Source organism: Carcharodon carcharias, chromosome 19 (assembly GCF_017639515.1).
Source record: "Carcharodon carcharias isolate sCarCar2 chromosome 19, sCarCar2.pri, whole genome shotgun sequence".
Lineage (NCBI taxonomy): Eukaryota > Metazoa > Chordata > Chondrichthyes > Lamniformes > Lamnidae > Carcharodon > Carcharodon carcharias.
This window is the reverse complement of record NC_054485.1, coordinates 19,088,453-19,110,068: the sequence shown is the minus strand read 5'-3', so window position 1 is coordinate 19,110,068 and position 21,616 is coordinate 19,088,453. Positions and strand designations below refer to the sequence as shown.

The 21,616-nt window shown below is 42.2% G+C and overlaps 1 long non-coding RNA gene across 1 annotated transcript; it reads right to left on the bottom strand.

The window, feature by feature from the left end:
• Positions 1-833: 833 nt before the first annotated feature.
• LOC121291452 lies at positions 834-21,434 on the bottom strand. Its single transcript, XR_005946005.1, has 3 exons — positions 18,056-21,434; positions 15,484-15,710; positions 834-3,598 (listed from the first exon to the last, which is right to left on the bottom strand). It is a non-coding gene; the product is annotated as an uncharacterized LOC121291452 (long non-coding RNA).
• Positions 21,435-21,616: the final 182 nt, after the last annotated feature.

The following is a 21,616-nucleotide window of genomic DNA, read 5'->3' as shown; positions in this document are numbered from 1 at the left end:
CTGTAAAGCCAAAAGCTACACTCCATCCCAATGTAGGAAATGTGACATCCAGTTTTTGCACAGCAAGATCCCACAAAACAGCAAAGTGATAATGAGCAAATAATCTTTTTGAGATTTTGGTTGAGGGATAAATAATGGCCAAGACATTGGGGAAAACTTCCCTGCTCTTAATTTAAATTGAGCCATGAGATATTTTATATTCCTCTGTAAGATTTAACTTTTTACCAGAAAGTCAACTGCTCAACACTGCATTAATGTTTCAGCCTAAATTTTGTATGGGACTTGAACAAACAATCTTCTAACTCAGGTAAGAATGCTATCCAGTGAGCCACAGCTGAGACCAAACTCTAGAGTCTCTGATATTCCATCCAAAGATGTTTCTCTGGAGGTTTATTGATCCATTAAAGACTCAGATCACATTTTTAATATTTGTTATTGGTATTAAGTTCCAAGGGACCATCGTGCAAGTTCTTTTTAACTGTTACTGCTGGTTAATGTGTCTCCTGTTATTTCAAACAGTTCAGTGGCATAGAGTAAAACCATATTAAATCCACTAAGCAAAGGATGGCATATGGGCGTAACTGTTACCTCCTTGAGGATGCACCTTTCAGGAGTCAGTATAGAAAAGGCAAAACTTTGGGATTGTCAGGGGCAAGATGAGCTACCATGATTCACTTTTAGAACAATTAATATATAAAGTTTTATGTTTTTTAGTATTTTGGATAGGATTGATACTCCAAAGGTGAATAGAAAGAGATGATTGACACACATGTAGCATGAAGTGTACCTATATTTATTTAATTGGATACAGGATAACAATGAACAATCTATAGTAAGCAGGTGTGTTTTGGAATAAATACAAAGTGGTTGCAGAAGGCACTTATCACCTGAAGCAATGTACAATATGAATCAGAGGTGTCAGTATTGCTTAATTTAGATTATAGGTAAAGCCACTTGAAATCATATGATCACAATTCCATTCTCTTGGAAATTTGCTCTAGAGTGCAGCTTCTACAATCAGCTGAGCAACTAGCCAGTTTCAACTACTTTCCTCATTTATTAATGGTGGAAAAGCTCAAAGCATTAAGCAATATGTTTGGAAGGTGTTGGAGGAGTTTGATGGAATCACCACTAGGGCCAAAGCATGTTTTTCATGATGCAGATGTTGAGTAAGATTTGTCTATTCAGAGTGCGGTGCTAATTAAATACCACAACCTCATTTTTAGGCACATTTGCGAAGCAATGAGTTGTGTTGTACAATTACAGACATTGATCTCCCCAGAGTCTCACTGATTAAGAACAAACACCTATCATATATGAATGCAGCAATGGTGGGATTTATTGAGCAAAGCAATTTAGATAATAAGTACTACAAATCCTAATCCACAAGCAATTAAGAACACATTCATCAACTTCTTATACTTTGGTGCATAAGAGACCAGAATCATTAAATATGTACAACTCCCTGATCAGGCACACAGCCAGTTAGTTACACGCAATACAAATATTGTGGAATAAAGACAGTATTTCCTGGACCCCTCTTTAATTTGCCTGGAGACAGGTTGAAGCAACTGCTTACAACTAAGCTGGGTGTCTGGTGGTACACTGGATATCCTCCCTGGTACTTGGCACCATTTACCTGGCTGTGATATTGTGCTTTTATTGCAGCAGCATTTAATGCTAAATCTCCATACTGTGGATAGTAATACTAAATTTTATTAAAACAATGCAGAACAAAGCTTTTCAACCCGGTGGGGAGAGTGATGACTGTCTCTGCTTCAAGAGAGATGTACTCAATGGCAGCTTTATACATCCAATCAGTATGAATAATGGATTAATTGGTTCCCAAACAGTAAACAAGTTTTTTCACCCAACCAATATTTTCAGTACCATTTGATCCAATGAGAGATCTATAAAACACCGCAATTATCAAGCCAGATTTTCATCAAGTCAATGTAGCACAAAGTCTACCTGCTCCATTCACATCCATGTATATTCAGTCTTTCCAATTGTGATTCTGCAGGAAAGATTCAGTCTGTCCAATCATCTAGCATTTCAGAACATCTGTGTATCCTTTCTACTGAAACTCCAGGCACCAAGATGAAAAACAGGACAGATTAGCCAGCAGCTTGTGCTGCTTATGTCTTCCACTGTTCTCCAACACAAAGCAGCAATTATAAAATAACTTTCTGTTTGAATAGAGCCAAGGGTCATGCGGTCTCTGCAGTAGCTCACATTTAGCCATATCCAAGGTCTGCAGTTACCTGATGATTCGATCCGGGAATGGCTCATGCACTAGGGGAAGAGCCTGTCCTCAGAGCTTGGAACTTCAGCTGTATCATACTTTTTCCTTGTGGGTGTGAAGGTTTGAAGAAGCCAGGGGGCACACTGGCACAGACCACAGCACCTGCTGCCTTCTCTGGCACAGTTTTATTCAGGACACACAAACTTGTCTGGAAAAGGGATGTGGGTGTATGCTGGAAAAAAAATCTGACACCTTGCACGCAAGGGCCCTGGTCAAACTGAAGGAACAGAGGAAGGAGCAACGGGTTTAAAGGAATTGGAAAGGAGGAAGAGAAAAAGAGAAAGGCCTTTAGTAACATTCAAAAATATTCTTAAATGAAGGATATTTCAAAAACCGTACCAGGATCAAGATATGATTATCAATGGAATTCAATTCCACAATGGGTTGGGCCTCAAAGTTTATCTAAATGTATAATATTAAACAACATTAATTTCCACAAGTGGATATTTATGATGACCCAGTTGTCCCACTAAAGAAAACCTACTGAAATAAAGAGCAGAATTGTCTAAATTCAGCGCAGAGCAGTAGTTCCATCATCACTGTTTATAATCCTGGATGTGACTCAGCTAACCCACCCCAACTACTGTTGTCACAGTGAGACAGTAGATTGATCATCTGCATTCTGCACCAATGTGAACCCAGCCTACTGGGGATAACAGGGAAAGTCCAGAACAAGGAGGGCATAATCTTAATATTAGAGCTAGGTCATTCAGTGGTAATGTTAAGAAACATTTCTTCACAGGATAGTGGAAATCTGCAATGCTTTGCCCAAGAAACTTGAGGCTGCAGGTTATTTAAATTTGATAGATTTTGTTAGGTAAGGGTGTTAAGGGTTACAAAACAAAGGCAGGTAAATGGAGTAAAGCTACAAATCAACCACAATCTAATTGAACAGCAGAGAACAGGCTCAAGATGCTGAATGTCCTCTTGATCCTTTCCTATCAAATCTAGGAAACATATCAAGGCTTTAAATCAACAGCAGAGCAAGGAACAGATTAGTGACACTCAAAATATGAGATTACATTCTGTAACATTTAGGCAATCAGCTGATTCAAAAGTGGAAGTTTTGCACAGTGAATCAGGATAAAAGTCACAAGTCAGAATGTCACAGTGAGGAGCCCTTGATAGAAGAACTCCAGCCAGTCCCAATTTCAACCTTAATGTTGTGTGGGGCTTAGGTATCAGCCAACTTGTCACAGTGGGAGGCACAAGAAGCTCAAGGCAGAGGCTGGGTGACTGAACACTGGCACAGGCCTAGGACTGAATAACCACCCAGCTGCAGCAGCTAATGGCCTAGGGAGATGTGTACAGAAAGGACAAAGGAAGAAAAATGTTATAATCAGCAGATTATTGCAAACAAGTAATTAATAGAGGATGTAAGAAAAGCCAATCATTCACATCCAGAGGCCAACCTCAACCAAACAACACTCTCACAGTCAGCGACACAGAGCAATACAGACCATAGCTAAATATTGCTATTGAAATCTGAAGTATTCAGATTTCAGTAATGGGTTAAACTCCATAATCACAGCATGTGATGTTTTGTGAATGATAACATGCAGAAAAGAATCCCAGCTGATTAAGACTAAAACTAAATGATTCCTTTAAACCGGATCAGTACCAGCAGTCAAACTCTGGCAGCAGGTTTCTGGGCATCTGCAACGAAAGCCTTTGTGCAGCAGCAGTTCATTACTCATTAAAAAAAAGCTGGAAATACTCAGCAGGTCAGGCAGCATCTGTGGAGAGAGAAACAGTATTAACTTTCAGGTTGATGATCTTTCATCAGGTTCTGAGAAAAGGGCATCAACTGGAAACATTAACTCTGTTTCTCTTTCCACAGATGCTGCCTTAACCTGCTGAGTTTTTCCAGCATTTTCTGCTTTTATTTCAGATTTCCAGCATCTGCAGAATTTTGATTTTGTATTAGAGCTCATTACTCATACTTGCCTGTTTCACCAGTTCTCGGTTCAGCCACATCAGTTCCGATATAGAAGCAAATCACAGCATTGCAGGGAGCTGACATTACCCAGGGTGTGGTGCAGACAGTGAAAGAGATGGACTCCCAGCACAAACCAACTCTGAATAGGACATGGAGGGGTGCCAAAAGTAACAATCTGCTATGATCCCTGCTCATTGATAAATTAGTAGCATTAGATATCAATACAAAATGGCCAAGTGCAACCATTATCTTGTAAGGCATGAAGCATCTTCAGGGGAGGAAGAGAGAAGGTAAGGAGTGAGGGCAATGAGTTAAAACCTGCAGAGGATGACAAAGCAAGGGGAGAGAAAGAAAAGGAAATCAATATATTCAGGAAAGGGGAAAGTGGAAGTGAGATCAATATCTTCAAGAGAGGTGAGGAGGAAGGGAGGAAAAGAGTTGACACTTGAGAAAGGAGGAGAGACTGGGGAGAAAGAGAGAGAGGGAAAAGGAGAGGGGCGAAGACGATGGAGAGCAGAGGAGAAAGAGGAAAGGGGAGGAGATAAAACAGGAGAGGAAAATCTAAGAATTATCTGAGGTGTTTTTCCGGTGTAATTATCTCTGATTAAAAATAGCAATTTCCTCTCATAGAGTCATAGAGGTCTACAGCACAGAAAAAGGCCCTTTTGCCCATCGAGTTTGCGCCAGTCAAACAAGTACCTAACTATTCTAATCCCATTTTCCAGCACTAGGCCCTTAACCTTCTGTGCCATGGCATCGCAAGTGCACATCCAAATACTTGTTAAATGTTATGAGGGTTTCTGCCTCTACCATCCTTTCAGGCAGATTCCCACCACCCTCTGGGTGAAAAAAATTCCTCACATTCCCTCTAAACTTCCTGCCCCTTACCTTAAATCTATGCCCCCCTGGTTACTGATCCCTCCACCAAGGGAAAAAGTTCCTTCCTGTCTACCCTATCTATGCCCCTCATAATTTTATACGCCTCAATCATGTCACCCCCCCCACCCCAAATCTCCTCTACTTCATGGAAAATAACCCCAGTCCATCTAATCTCTCCTCATAACTAAAACTCTCCAGCCCAGGCAGCATCCTGGTAAATCTTCTCTGCACTCTCTCTAGTACAATCACTTCCTTGCTATAATGCAGATTCCAGAACTGCACGCAATACTCTAGCTGTGGCCTAACCAGCATTTTATACAGTTCCAGCATTTTATACAGTTCCAGCATAACCTCCCTGCCCTTATATTCTATGCCTCAGATAATAATGACAAGTATCCCAAATGCCTTACCACCATATCTACCTGTCCCGCTACCTTACCGGACTAGTGGACATGCACACCAAGGTCCCTCTGATCCTTGTTACTTCCCAGGGTCCTAACATTCATTGTGTATTCCTGTGCCTTGTTTGTCCTGCCCAAGTGCATCACCTCACACTTATTGGATTAAATTCCATTTGGCACTGATCAGCCCATCTGACCAGCTCGTCTATATCCTCCTGTAATCTAAGGCTATCCTCCTATTTACCAATTTTCATGTCATCTGTGAACATACTGATCAACCCTCCTACATTCAAGTCTAAATCGTTTATATATATCACAAACATCAAGGGGCCCAACTTCTATCCCTGTAGAATCCCAGTGGACACAGGCATCTATTCACAACAACACCCCTCAATCATCACCCTCTGCTTCCTGCCACTCAGCCAATTCTGGACCAATTTGCCAAATTGCTTTGCATCCCATGGGCTCTTACCTTCATTATCAGTCTCCCATGCGGGACCTTATCAAAAGCCTTGCTGAAGTCCAAGTGGACTACCTCAAATGTATTGCTCTCATCTACACACCCAGTCACCTCTTCGAAAAATTCAATCAAATTGGTCAGATATGACCTCCCTTTAATAAAACCATGTTGACTGTCCTTGATTAATCCCTGCCTCGCCAAATATAGATTAATTCTGTCCCTCAGAATTGTTTCCAATAGTTTCCCCACCACTGAGGTTAGACTGACTGGCCTGTAGTTCCATGGTTTATCCCTTCCTCCCTTCTTGAATAATGGTACCACATTGGCTGTCCTCCAGTCCTCTGGCACCTCTCCTGTGGCCAGAGAGGTATTGAAAATTATTGCCAGCGCCCCTGCTATCTCCTCCCTTGCATCACTCAACAGCCTGGGATACATTTCATCCGGGTCTGGAGATTTATCTACTTTTAAGCCTGCCGGACCACTTAGAACTTCCTTCCTTTCTATGCTAATTTCTTCAATTATATCAGTCCTTCTGCCTGATTTCCATATCCATGTCGTCCCTCTCACTTGTGAACACCGACACAAAGTATTCATTTAGAACCCCACCTACGTTTTCCGGCTCCACACACAAATTACCACAATGGTCCTTAATGGGTCCTGCTCTTTGCCTAGTTATCCTCTTACTCTTAATGTACTTGTAAAATAACTTTGGATTTTCCTTTATTTTGCCTGCCAATGTTTTTTCATGCCCCTTTTTGCTCTCCTAATTTCCTTTTTATGTTCCCCCCCACTACACATTCTATGCTCCTCTAGGGCTTGCGCTGTTTTGAGCCCTCAGTATCTGCCATAAGCCTCCCTTTTTCTCTTTATCCAATCCTGCATATCCCTCAACATCCAGGGTTCCCTGGATTTGTTGGTCCCACCACTTTATCTTTACTGGAGTATGTTGGCCCTATTTCCTTCTTGAATGATTCCCACCGCTCTGATGCAGATTTACCTAAAAGTAGCTGCTCCCAGTTCACTCTGGCCAAATCATATCTGATTTTATTAAAATTGGCCTTCCCCAATTTAGAACTCTGATTTCTGGCTCATCCTTGTCTTTTTCCATAACAACCTTGAATCTAACGGAGTTATGATCGCTATCTGCAAAATGCCCCCCCACTGATACCTCTACCACTTGCCTGGCTTCATTCCACAAAATTAAGTCCAGGGCCTCCCCCTCTCTTTTAGGGACTTCTACATACTGGCTTAAAAAGCTCTCCTGGATGCATTTTAAGAATTCTGCTTCCTCTAAAACTATCAAATTAAGACTAACCCAGTTAATATTGGGGAAGTTGAAATCTCCCACTATTACTACTCTGTTATTTTTACACTTCTCTGAAATTTGCCTACATATCTGCTCTTCTATTTCTCCGTGACATTTTGGGGGCTTATAGTACACTCCCAGCAATGTGATTGCCCCTTTTTTGTTTTTAAGTTCTACCCATATGGCTTCATTTGAGGAGCCTTCTAACATGTCATCCCACCTTACTGCTGTAATTGATTCCTTGATCAATATTGCGATACCCCCTCCTCATTTATCTCCTTCCCTGTCTTGCCTGAAGAACCTATATTCTGGAATATTGAGCTGTCAATCCTGCCCCTCTCTCAACCATGTCTCTGTGACAGCACTTACATCATACTTCCATGTGTTAATTAGTGCCTTCAACTCATCTGCCTTATTCGTCAGACTCCTTGCATCAAAATAAATACATCCAATCTTGCCAAACTCCCTTGTGCCTTAATTGGCCTATTTATATTATTTATATACCTTCCAGACTCATTTGCTGTCTCTTCTAATTTTGGCTGTGCATCTCCCCCTGCTGAACCTCCTCTCAGGATCCCATTCCCCTGCCAAGTTAGTTTAAACCCTCCCCAACAGCAATAGCAAACCTCCCTGCAAGGATGTTGGTCCCATTCTGGTTCAGGTGCAACCCGTCCACCTTGTACAGGTCCCACCGCCACCAGAAACGGTCCCAATGTCCCAGAATTCTAAAGCCCTTCCTCCTGCACCATCTCTCCAGCCATGCACTCATCTGGACTAACCTCCTATGTCTATACTCACTAGCGCGTGGCACCGGAAGTAATCCAGAGATTACTACCTTTGAGTCCTGTTTTTTAATCTGCTTCCTAACTTCCTAAATTCTGCTTGCAGGACCTCATCCCTCTTTCTACCTATGTCGTTGATACCAATATGTACCACGATCTCTGTCTGTTTGCCCTCCCCCTTTAGAATGCCCTGCAGCCGTTCAGTGACATCCTTAACTCTGGCACCAGGGAGACAACACACCATCCTGGAGTCATGTCTATGGCTGCAGAAACGCCTGTCTGTTCTTACTAGCGAGTCTCCTACCACTATTGCTCGTCCCCTCTTTTTCCTCCCCCACCCTGTGCAGCTGAGCCACTCACAGTGCCATGAGCATGGCTGCACTGCCCAGAGGAACCGTCACTCTCACCGTTTTCCAACACAGAAAAATAGTTCTCGAGCGAGATGCACTCTGGAGATTTCTTGACTACCTGCCTGACACCTTTCTTCTGACTGATGGTCACCCATTCCCTCTCTGCCTGCACTTCCGTAAGCTGTGGGGTGATCACATCTAAAAACGTGCTATCCACAAAACTCTCAGCCCCGCACATGCACCTCAGAGCCTCCAGCTGCTGCTCAAGCTCCGAAACTCGGAGCTCAAGTAGCTGCAGCTGGTGACACTGCCTGCACACGTGGTCAGTCAGAGTGCAAGAAGCGTCTAGGACTTCCCACATGTTGCAGGCGGTACATAACATGGGACTGAGCTGCCCTGCCATGCCTCTAGTTGAAAAAAAACCCTTACTTTAAGTTAAATACAGTAAAAAAAAAGTTAAATTATTTATGTATTTTAAATAAAAACTAGAACTCTTACCTTTCCTTAGCTTAATCTATTTTAAACTGGAGGAAAAAACTAGAGAAAAACACTTACCCACTACTCACCAATCAGTTCTCACCTTTGTGCTGATGTCACTTTTTGAAGCTTCCCAGCACTTGCGCTGGTTCTGATCTCTCTGCCGCTCCCTCACGCTGTCTTGTGATGTCACTCTTGTTATTTTCAACAAGAACTGACTGCAGGACACTCTTCCCAGACTGCTTCACCACAATGCCTCTCATTTGGACTTATGGGGACAGTGGTCAGAATCCTCATCTATAGGGATAGGCTGGAGATGTCTGTACAGCTTCCCACACTGTGTCTTGATCACTCAGTTGGAGATACAGGGCTGGGGCTACAGCCTTCCTTTTTGAAGCTGGATTTCCACAGGCTACCATCACAAACCTGGCAGAGCAGCACTGAGCCACGATCTCAGACCAAGAAACCCATAGCCCCATCAGTCTGCCCAATGCTAATCCAAAATGCCACTATATGGGCACATTGGGGAGCACCTCATCCTGTGTCTTAGCATTGTTTGGTCATCCTCTGCTGCCACTACCATCTGTAAGATAAATATGCCATGCAACTTAAACACAGCAAAATGGCATATTCAAAGGGCAATGTTTCTGTACAGTGTTTGAAATGGTGCCTCCCAGAAAAAGAGCATTGCCTGACTTGGATCATCTCCGCATCATTCTTGGTGGCTGCCACAAGAAGCATGAGTGACAAGGTCTACTTTTATTAACACCACCCTCCTGACACAAGTGGATACCATGCTCATTTGCAGCATGCACATGGGAGTCAAGTGACTACATTGACTAGGTCAGGAACTCTCCCCATGCAGCTGATACAGGGAAGGGGACATTCAACCCTAAATAGGGCCACCCTTCCCAGCTCCCCGGGACCTGAACAGGCTGGAGCCCTTTTCTCATTAGAGGGTGGCCTGATAGAGGTCTTTAAAAGGATTGAGGGGTTTGCCAAGGTAGATGTTTCCACTTTTGAACTGATCAAAACTAGAGGCCATTAATATAATACAGTCACAAAAGAAAGAACATGGAATTCAGAAGAAACTTCGTCACCCAGAGAGCGGCCAGAAAGTGGAACTTTCTAGCACAAGTAGTTAAAGCAAATAGTGTTGATACATTTAAGGAAAAGATGGTAAAGTGAGGGAGAAAGGAATAGAAGGTTGTCTTAGAATGATTAAAACATAGGAGGTGGCCATAAGGCCCATCATGATCATGTTGGCCCTCTACAAGAGCAACCCAGAGCCCCACTCCCCAGTCTTTTCCTGTAATCCTGCAAGTTTTCTCTCTTCAGATAATTCTTCAGTTCTCTTTTGAATGTTTTGATTGAATCTGCCTCCACCACACTCTTTGGCAGTGCATTCCAGATCCTAACCACTCACTGCATAAAAATATTTTTTCTCATGTCATCACACATTGCCGTTGCATTGTTTGCCAATTACCTTAAATCGGTGCCCTCTGGTTCTGGATCCATCTGTCAAAGGGTACAGCTTCTCTCTATATACTCTGTCCAGGCCCCTCATGATTTTGAACACCTCCAACAAATTGCCTCTTAATCTTCGTGTCCCCAAGGTGAACAGCCCAAGCTTCTTCAACCTATCAACATGACTGAAAATCCTCATCTCTGGAACCATTCTCATGATTTTTTTTCCCACATCCTCTCCAAAGCCTTCAATCCTTCCTAAAATGTGATGCCCAGAACTGAACACAATATTCCAGCTGAGGCAGAGCCAGTGTTTTAAACAGGTTGATCATAACTTCCTTGCTTTTGTATTCTATGCCCCTATTTATAAAGCTTTTATTAACCACTTTCTCAACCTGCCCTGCCACCTTCAATGATTCGTGCACAGGATCCTCTGCTCTTGAACCCCCTTTAGAATTGAATCTTTCATTTTACAATGTATTTATTATATATTCTGTTGATGGAGTGAGATGAATAAACATGGGAGAAGGCATGTGTGGGGCATAAATGCTGGCATAGACGAATTGGGCTTTATAACTATAAATACAGTGCAACACTATGTAATTCTACATAAGTATCTCTCTTCAATTTCAAAAGGGAGCCAGACTGAATATGAACTGTAGAATGGCTAGATTGCAGATATCCATCTGAGCCTCCTCTGTACCTGCAATTGACAATGGTGCCTCAGTCCTGCTGCCAAGTGTCAAGTTTTAAATGCAGTTGGCAGCCTCTGCACTGTCCAAACAAGTAACCTAACTGCTTAGAGTTTTAATAAATGTCTTTCTTTAATCTGACCCCACCCCCCACTCCTCCTCTTCCTCCAGGTCCTGTACAACTGATGCCAAGCATTGGGATAGAGCAAGTTTTTAAATAGCTGGGAAATACTGTTGGAAATTTTTAAAAAAACTAGTACACATGGCACTGCAAAGCAGCTTCACCATTTCAGAAATTACAAAGCTGGAAACTTTGTGCAAATGTTTGAGACTGAACTGGTCTTGGACATCATACCAAATACTTCTGCTGCCGAATCCTTCAGCTGATCTCCCTACAGATTTGCCCTGCACATGGCAGCCAACAGCAATCCCAAGCAGAGATCATTTACTCAAGTTGGGAATTTGGAAATGACTCAGGCCAGCATGAAACTGAAAGATCAGAGTTGTTATTAACCTGAGCTATTCCCTCAAAATGGTACCCATCTGCAAGCCACAGACATTCAAGGTCATCCAATGCACAACCTGCTTTTCACAAGCATGATGGTTGGGACCCTGCATGTTTTACAGATGTGTCACAAGTAGGAAATTGCACTTACAGCCCATCATCAGTTCAACAAGACACTATTAACACACACAAGATGTTAAGACAGTGCACTCAGATACATTTCCTGAAGTACCATGCATTATTTACAGGCCATAAGACGTAGGAGCAGAAGTAGGCCATTCAGCCCATCGCGTCTGCTCCGCCATTCAATAAGATCCTGGCTGATCTGATCATCCTCGTCTCCACTTTCCTGCCTTTTCCCCATAACCCTTGATTCCCTTACTGATTAAAAATCTGTCTCTCTCAGCCTTGAATATACTTAACAACCCAGCCCCTAAAGCCCTCTGTGGTAAAGAATTCCAGATTGACTACCCTCTAAGAGAAGAAATTCCTCATCTCTGTTTTAAATGGGCGACCCCTTACTCAGTTTATGTCCTCTGGTCCTAGACTCTCTCACAAGGGGAAACAACCTCTCAGCATCTACCCTGTCAAGCCCCCAAGAATCTTATATGTTTCAATAAGGTCGTCTCTCATTCTTCTGAACTCCTCACCACTTGCCTTTCCACCTACTTTTGTCATCCGCAAACTTAGCAATAATACATTCATTTCCCTCATCCAAGTCATCAATACATGTTGTAAATAATTGTGGCCCCAGCACTGATCCCTTTAGCACTCCACTAGTTACAGGTTACCATACTGAAAATGCCTCCCCGTATCCCAACTCTCTGTTGTTTATTAGTTGGCCAGTCCTCTATCCATGCTAATATACTATCCCCAACACCATGGACACTTATCTTATTAAGTAGCCTTATGTGTGGTACCTTATCGAACATCTTTTGGAAATCCAAATATATTACATCTACTGGTTCCTATTTATCTATCCTGCTTGTTATCTCCTCAAAGAATTCTAATAAATTTGTCAGACATGATTTCCCCTTCATGAAGCCATGCTGACTCTGCTTGATTAGATTCTGTATTTCTAAATGCTCTGCTATTACGTCCTTTATAATAGACTCCAACATTTTCCCAATGAAAGATGTTAAGCTAACTGGCCTATAGTTACCTGTTTTTTGTCTCCCTCCCTTTTTGAATAAGGGTGTCACATTGGCAGTTTTCCAATCCTCTGGGACTTTTCCAGAATCTAAGTACTCTTGGAAGATTACAACCAGTGCATCCATTATCTCTGCAGCTATTTCCTTTAATATCCTAGGATGCAACCCACCAGGTCCAGGGCACTTATCAGCCTTTAGCCCCATTAGTTTCCCTAGTACTTTTTCTCTGGTGATAGTTATTGTATTTATTTCCTCCCCCCTTCCTTTTGTCCTGTGATTATTTAGTATTTTTGGTATGCTATTAGTGTCTTCTACCATGAAGACTGATGCAAAGTATTTATTCAACTCCTCTGCCATTTCCTCGTTCCCCATTATTTCCCCAGTCTCATTCTTTAAGGGGCCTATACTGACTTTGGCCTCTCTCTTCCTTTTTATATAATCAAAGAAGTGCTTATTGTCCGTTTTTATATTACTTGCTAGCTTAACCTCAAAGTTTATTTTCTCCTTCTTTATTTTTTTTTTGGTCATCTTCTGTTGGTTTTTAAAACTTCCCCAATTCTCTGGCTTACCACTAATCTTTGCCTCGTTGTATTCTTTTTCTTTCACTTTGATACTATTCTTAACTTCCTTGGTTAACCATGATTGGTTTATCCCCTTCCTACAATCCTTCTTCCTCACTGGGATATATCTTTGTTGTGAGTCATAAACTATTTTCTTAAACGCCTGCCATTGTTCATCAACTGTCTTTTCTGTTAAACTCCTTTCCCAGTCCACTCCAGCCAACTCTGCCCTCATTTCTTTGTAATTACCCTTATTTAAGTTTAGCATAGATGTCTCCAGACTAAGTTTCTCTCTCAAACTGAATGCTAAATTCTACCATGTTATGGTCACTGTTTCCTAGGGGATCTTTTACTCTGAGATCATTTATTAAACTTGCCTCATTACACATTACCAGGTCCAAAATAGACTGATCCCTGGTTGGATCCACAACATATTGTTCTAGGAAACAGTCCCAAATACAATCTATGAATTCTTGCTCGTGGCTACCTCTGCCAATTTGATTTTCCCAATCTACATGGAGAGTAAAGTCACCCATGATTAATATACTGCCTTTTTTACATGCCCTCATTATTTCCTGATTTCTCTGTCCGACAGCATAGCTACTGTTAGGGGGTCTGTAAACTACTCCCACCAGTGTCTTCTTCCCCTTGTTATTTCTTACCTCCACCCATGTGGATTCCACATCTTCTGATCCAAGATCATTTCTTGCTATCGTACTTATTCCATCTCGTACGAACAAAGTTATCCCATCACCCTTTCCTTCCTACCCATCCTTCTGAAAAGTCACATACCCCTGACTATTTAGTTCCCAGCTTTGATCTCCTTATTACCATGACTCCATAATGGTTATAAGATCATACCCATTAACCTCTATGTGTACTGTTAATTCATTAATTTTGTTCCGAATACTATGTGCATTTAAGTAAAGAGCAATTAACTTTGCCTTTTTACCACTTTTTCATCCTTTGACCCTATTTGCTACTTTTTAAAAATGTTTAAATGTGCCCATTAGGTAATGGGTATGATTACCCAAGTAGCTGCCCTGCAATGCCACCATATCCTTTTGCTTTGTAAGCCAACTTATTCCCTCTCCAGAACCCTCCCCACCCCCCTTTATTTAGTTTAAAGCCCTCTCTACAGCCCTAGTTATTCAATTCACCAAGGCACTGGTCCCAGCATGGTTCAAGTGAAGCCACCAGAACAGCTCCCTTCTACCTCAGTACTGATGCTAGTGCCCCATGAACTGAAATCCATTCCTCCACACCAATCTTTGAACCACGCATTTAACTCCTTGACTATAATGAACCGTGGTTCAGGTAGTAATCCCGAGATTATTACCTTGGAGGTTCTGCTTTTTAATTTAGCTCCTAACTGTTCAAATTCTTTCAGCAGAACCTCCTTTCCAGTCCCATCAACGTCGTTGGTACCAATGTGGATGTCAACTGGATCCCTTCCCTCCCACTCCAAGTTCCTCTCCAGCCCTGAGGAGATGTCCTTAACCCTGACACCGGGCAGACAACACAGCCTTTGGGGCTGCAGAGAACAGTATCTATCCCCCTAATTATACTGTCCCCTACCACTACTACTTTCCTATTTCCTCTCCCCACTTGAATGGCTCCCTGTACCACGGTGCCATGGTCATTTCATTCATTCTCCCTACAGTCCCTGCTCTCGTCCACACAGTTTGTAACTGTTGGACAATTTCAGGGGCTGAGGCTTCTTGAACACTGCCCCCTGGGTCCCCATACCTGCCTCACCTGCAGTCACATCCTCTTGTCCCTGATCACAGACCAAATTCGAATTATCCAACCTGTGGGGTGTGACTGCCTCTTGGAGCAAGTGCCCAGGTAACTTTCCCCCTCCCTGATGTAGCGCAATGTCTGCAGCTCAGACTCCAGCTCCTTAACTTGGATCTGAAGTTTCTCAAGCTGCAAACACTTAGTACAGATGCATGTGCTCTGGATCACCTTGGTGTCCAACAGCTCCTACATGCCACAGCAGCAACACATCGTCTGTCCCGCCATCACTATCTTATTTTATTTATTAATTAATTACTGTAGCATCCCTGCTCTTTACACTTTATTGAATTTAATTATTTACAACATTATCGATCTTATACTTAACAGGCTATTTTTAAGAAAGAGAAAAACTAGAGATCTAAACACTAACTATAGACTTAATTTTAATCTAAAGACTAGAAATACTCACCAATCACCTGCACTCTGCGCTCTTTTTAAAATAAGTCTCCCCGCTCTGTTTTAAATAAAGTCCACACGCTCATCCGCTCTCTGTTTTAAATGAAGTCCACGAGTGCTCTTGCTGTAAATGGCCCCATTGCTTTTCTCAAGCGCTCTGGCTTTAATGGCCCTGCTGCTTTTTACAAGTGCTCTCTCTCTCTGTGTAAATGGCCCCGCTGCTTTTCTCAAGCGCTCTGGCTGTAAAAAAGACATACTTGTAGTAAGACCATGCACTACTTACAGCCAAACTTGCAGCAGGACAGTGCAATATTTATACACTTCTGTTGGTACTGTGTACTATTTAAAGGTGCAAAAGTAGGACAACGCACTATTTACTTACGTCCAGTAGGACAGTTCACTATTTACTGTTGCATTTCCTGTGATCACTGCCTATTTACAGGCACAGTTCCAGTACAGCAGTGTACTATTTACACATTTAAGGTGGACTGTGCATTATTTACAGGCACAGTTCCAGTACGGATATAAATTGTAGGACGATGAGTTATTTCTGGATCTACAGCCTGTAGTACCAGTTAGGTCAGGAGTCAGCAACAGGCGGCTCATTTAAGGACTGATGTGGAACCCATTTTTTCTCCATCAATTTTTAGAAAGTAGTTATCTAAATATGTTTCTAATTTTAAAAAAATCTGATATATAAAAATCCCCTTGCAATGGATATTTTAACAGATAACAACTAGAACTTGTTAAATACTTAATCACAAAAATGACATTCCATTGGATCAAAAGTTGTAAGTTACAGCTGCACTGTTTAGCCAAGCATAAGGACATGTGCCATCAGGTAAATGGACTATGTATCACCTGCTAACTGATCATGCAAGTCGCTTGCATAGACGTGTACATCAATAATAAATACATCAATGTGAAGGCATTGGAGAGAATACAGAGGAGGTTCACAAGAATGATTACAGGTATAAAGAACTGTAGCTATGAGGATGGATTGGAGAGGACTGTATTCCTTGGAGAAAAGAAGGCCGAGAGGAGACTTGATAGAGGTATTCAAGATCTTGAGGGGTGTGGACAGGGTAAATAGTGAGAAATTGTTTCCACTCAAGAGACCATCAAGAACTAGAGGGTACAGATTCAAAATAATTGGCAAAAGAAGTAAAATGAGGTGAGGAAGAATTTTTTCATCCAGAGGGTGGTTAAGAGCCTGGAACGAACTTCCTGAGAGGGCGGTGGAGGCAGGTTCGATCGAAGTATTCGAAAGGGAATTGGATTGCTATCTGAAAAGAATGAATGTGCGCAGTTACTGGGATAAGGCAGGGTTGTGGGACCAGCTAGAATGCTCTTTCAGACAGCCAGTGCAGACTTGAGGGGCTGAATGGCCTCCTTCTGCTCTGTAAAGATTCTGGAATAAAGGAACTAACTGTGGTCTTTGTTTTGAGGCTGTTTTGTTTTAATTTTTCTTCCTCAGGAAGCAGAAGTTGCGACATTCATCAATAGTACAGTGCAGAATATTAAAGTCAACAGACTGTTTCTAAAATTGATTAGCATTTTAATTTAATTTGGAAAAAAAATTGACATATCTAGAGGGGTTGAAATGACTACAAAGAAATGTGCCAATCTTAATTCTTTATTATGACTGACATTTGAGCAACAGCATTGTGGTTCTTAAGAGTGTTTTTGGGTACATTTTAAAAATGGTTCCTCATGCTATTCAAGTTAGAATCACATTCTTTGAAAAGAACATTTAACTTTTTATGTATACAGAGTATAATTGAATATAAATTACCTAATTTTGAACCACTCACACAAATTTGATTTTTAATTGTAAAGCACTTTATGTTTTGTTTACGTCCTCCAAGTTTCTCCCTCTCCCAAAAGTACTGATTCTCCCTGTAATGCACATTTCACCAGTGCTAATAAATTTCGATATCTCACACCACTGCCAATTCAAATGTGTTATACGCAGCTATTAGCCTCATTGTAGCTTAATCTCAGTCATATGACTTTCTAGTGAGAGTCGTTGGATCAGGAACAGGAACTCTGCTTTATACGTTTTCTTCAATCCAGTGGTTCTGAGGCTAATTAGAGAGCAACATTCATTACCCCAGCTGGGCCAGCTGTACTGAGAGTTTAAGAAAAGTTTGATTAAATTTAAACCAGGAGTTTAGAAAAACACCTAGAGTGATGCTGGGAACAGTACCTGGAGATGAATGTAAGGGTCCTAGGACCAACACCATGTACAAAGTCATAATTTTGGGACCACAAATTCCCAGTTTAATCAGTGTCTGTACCGTTACCTGCAAAAATGTTTCTCTACAGAGAGCTAAAACTTCCAAATGGACATCCCCAGCTCCAATAGCTTCACCGTAAGAAATATGAATTTGACATTTCATGTCACGACATGTGGAAATCCTTTACATAACAGACGCACAAGGATCTGGCATGTTAAAGGCTGGATAGCAACAGGTTAATGCGAGAGCAGCTAGTTGTTGGCTGATATGCGTCTGCTCATGCAGTGACCATGGGTAATGAAAATGAAGAATGAAAGTGTTGATTGAGAGTGTGAGCGCGCTTACCAGCTGTCAGCACCAGCTCACTCTGAAACCTCTTACATCCAATCAGGCCGTGCATGAAACTGCAAAATCCTCACAAGTATCCTCCTAGGGAACAAACACTCAACATTACACACATACCAATGACTGCTATGTCTCCAGCTCTCTCTCACACCCAACAGCTGTCACCAGGGAACCTAAATCAGACTGGAAGGAACTGTCCCGTTCAGGGTTGGAAGGCCTCCTCTGAACCCATCCTCCCACCCCCAAACTCTCTCACTCTCCCACCCAACCGTCCCAAAGCATTAGCTTGATTCACTCTCAGCTGCTACCAGCTGTACGTCAACAGTATTTGGGTTACCTTAAATTTCAACACAAATGTCCACTGGATTGTTATACTGAACCTAGGCAGCTCACTCCAGCGTACAGTACTGACACTCGCGAACTCACTCACCCAGCATAGAACAGTGCTGGGTCTTCAGTCTCAATTTGTTTCTACCAATACAGAGAAAAAAAGAAACCAGAGGCAAGCACGGCCGTAATGGGTTAGCCTGATTATAGTCCACAATAAAAATATTGGAGAATGGCAGACACCAGGGATTGAAGCAATTGATGTTGTAATTTCAGATTCTCATCATAAGACAGGCCAGTGAATAAGGCTAGCTGGCTACTCAACAGAAATACTTCCTCCCTTGGGCTGGTGCACGCTAACTCTGTAGTCTGTTCCAATCTTACCCCCGTTATTTCAACGAGAAATTAAACTTTTATTTTGATATCTCTGAGTAAATTGCTGTTTGTGGTCTAGCATCAATGCAGAAAGATCAGAAAACTCCTGCTTCAAACCCTGGTCTCTGCTGTGTTATTCTGAATGCAGAGTGGGGCAGTGAGCAGAGTCGCAGCCCAGTGTCCTTAGAAAGAGGTGGCTTTACTGCGAGTGTAATGGGGATTTCTGGGCATGATGCGCAGACCCTGTAAGAGTTTATCTAAGCCCTTAAGCATTGTAGGTGGGTTCAGAACTATCTGTTCTAGCAAGTGGGTCTCCTGTTGTGAAGCTTACAGATCAGTTTTGCTGCTGTTGGGATATATGTGAACATGGGAATTTAAGCATAATGGAGCAAATAGGTTAAACTGCTTATGAAATGGCATTTATATGGAATTTTTAAATGTTTTATAGAAAGATAAATTCTGTAATTCCAGCCTAATTTCAACTCCAGTTATTGACCCATGCACTGTAAGCACCAAACTCACCAGGTCATTACCAGAAATCTGTATTTCCATGTAACCTGTGCAATAAATTTGTATAAAATTTATAGCTCCTGCTGAATCTTTTAATATTTTAGGGTGATGTTGGGGCTGGACCACTGGGCTTGGCGGAAGCAGCAATGGGAGAGAGAGAGAGAGAGAGATAGGTGAAGCATTGCTAGATGGGAAGATATCAGCAGAGCAGTGGCAGATCAAATGGAATCATTAGAAACACAATGCTGTGTCTATTGCATGCAAATCAGTGATTTGTAGGGGGGATAGGGGGATGACACCTCCACCTCCTTGCCCCTCATTCCCTGCTCTTTCAATTCAACTGGGCTGGAATAAAATATTCTCAATGGTTGAATATTCTACCAACACTCACACGAGTATTGTATTTCACTGCACAGATGCCATCATTCCTGGCAGCCCGTCTTGAATCACCAGGATAATTCTGTCCTGAATGATCCCAATGGTAATTGGCCTTGTATTTTTTGGCCTGTAATAATTGGCCAGGTAATCCAAAAGTACAATGAATTTCTCCAGTGTATGGGGGATGGGGAAAGGTATTTGGATGAAAGTTTGATTATAAACAGAATCCTGATGAAACGTAACTCAGTTTCCAAGAAATGTTCCCTCTTGTTCAGGGTCACTAAGCCAAGTAACAGTTTGAAAGTCTCAAGATGTAGCTCACAAGTCATTCAATAACTCAATCAAAACTCTTGCTGAAATGCAGCTCCACAAGCTTCAAACACATTTCCGGTAGCTCATACAAGTGACCATTTTCAGATGTCAGTCCTGTTGGTTGGATATTTGAGCTTAATCCTGCCCTCACCAGTGCCAGGTAGTGGTCAGGGACAGGAACTTGAACCCAGACCTGCTGAGGTCAATTCGAGCACTCAACTGCATTAACACAGCAGACGGAAGTGAATAAACCCAGCACCTTCTTGCTCAACACAACTCAGTGCCATAATGAGAAATTGGGAGAGCTTAAAATGAATTTTTCGTTGACAAATGGAACCAGTTTCCCCTACTTCTCAGTTAGCTGATGTGCCAGACAAGAAACTCAGCCCAAAGAGGCTGAGTACTAAATAGCAGCCGAGGCAACACCTAGGGAGGCACAGCTGAGGGGCAGTGAATACACCAACAAACATATTTTCTTTAGTAGATTATTAGCAGTAAAATAAATCACTACCAGGGACAATGTCAAAGTAAGGCACATCTCTGCTTCAATTAGTCTCAAATAAATTGATCAAAATGTTGCAGCAGATTAATGTTCTTCAAAGAGTCCATACAGCTGAACCTGCAAAAAGGTCAGGAAGAAAGGAAAGATTTCCACAGCAAGCTGCAGCCTGCCCAGCATTTTGTGGGAGAATCTCAGCATCACAGGTGCTGTCCTTATGCTTCAGTCTCAAACACAGAAGAGCAGGCAATGACCATCTCCAAGAGAGTGTCTAACCAGCTCCCCTTGATATTCAATGGCATTACCATCATTTGAGTCCCCCATCAACATCTTGGGGGGGGGGGTCACTGTTGACCAGAAACTCAACTGGACCACGCGTATAATACGCTGGCTACTAGAACAAGTCAGAGGCTGCGTATTCTGTGGTGAATAACTTACCTCCTGGCTCTCCAGAGCCTCTTTACCACTTATAAGGCAAGAGTCAGATGTGTGTGGGAATATTTGCCACTTGTCTGGATATCAATCAAGAAACTCAGTAACACCGAGCGTAAAGCAGTGCACTTGATTGTCACCCCATCTACCTTAAGCACTCACTCACTCCACTATCACTGGACCATGGAGAGAATGTGCACCATCAACAGGATGCACTGCAGCAATTCCCTAAAGCTTTGATGGCACTTCCCAAACCTGTGACCTCCATGACTTAGAAGGACAATGGTAGCAGATGGATGGAAATATTTTCAGCTCTAAGTCACACACCAGCCTAACTTGGAAATATATTGCTTTTCCTTCATTATTGCTGGATCAAAATCATGGAATTCCTGACCTAACTGCACTGTGGTAGCATCTTCAACACATGAACTGCATCTGTTCAAGAAAGTAGCTTACAATCACCTTCTCAAGGACAACTACAGGTGGGCAATAAATGTCGGTCTTGCCAGCAATGTACACATCCCAAGAATTAACAAAATAAAACACAGCAACCTCCTTTGATCTTATGGATGAGTCCTAGCAAGGGTCTATTAGTCCAAAAGCTAAGGGGTCTCTACCTGCAATCAAGCTAGATTTTGCTTGAACTCTTTAGTTACTAGCAAACCTGGATAGACTGCAACACCAGACATAACCCCAGAACTGACTCGGAGGGATGAGAAGCCAGAGTT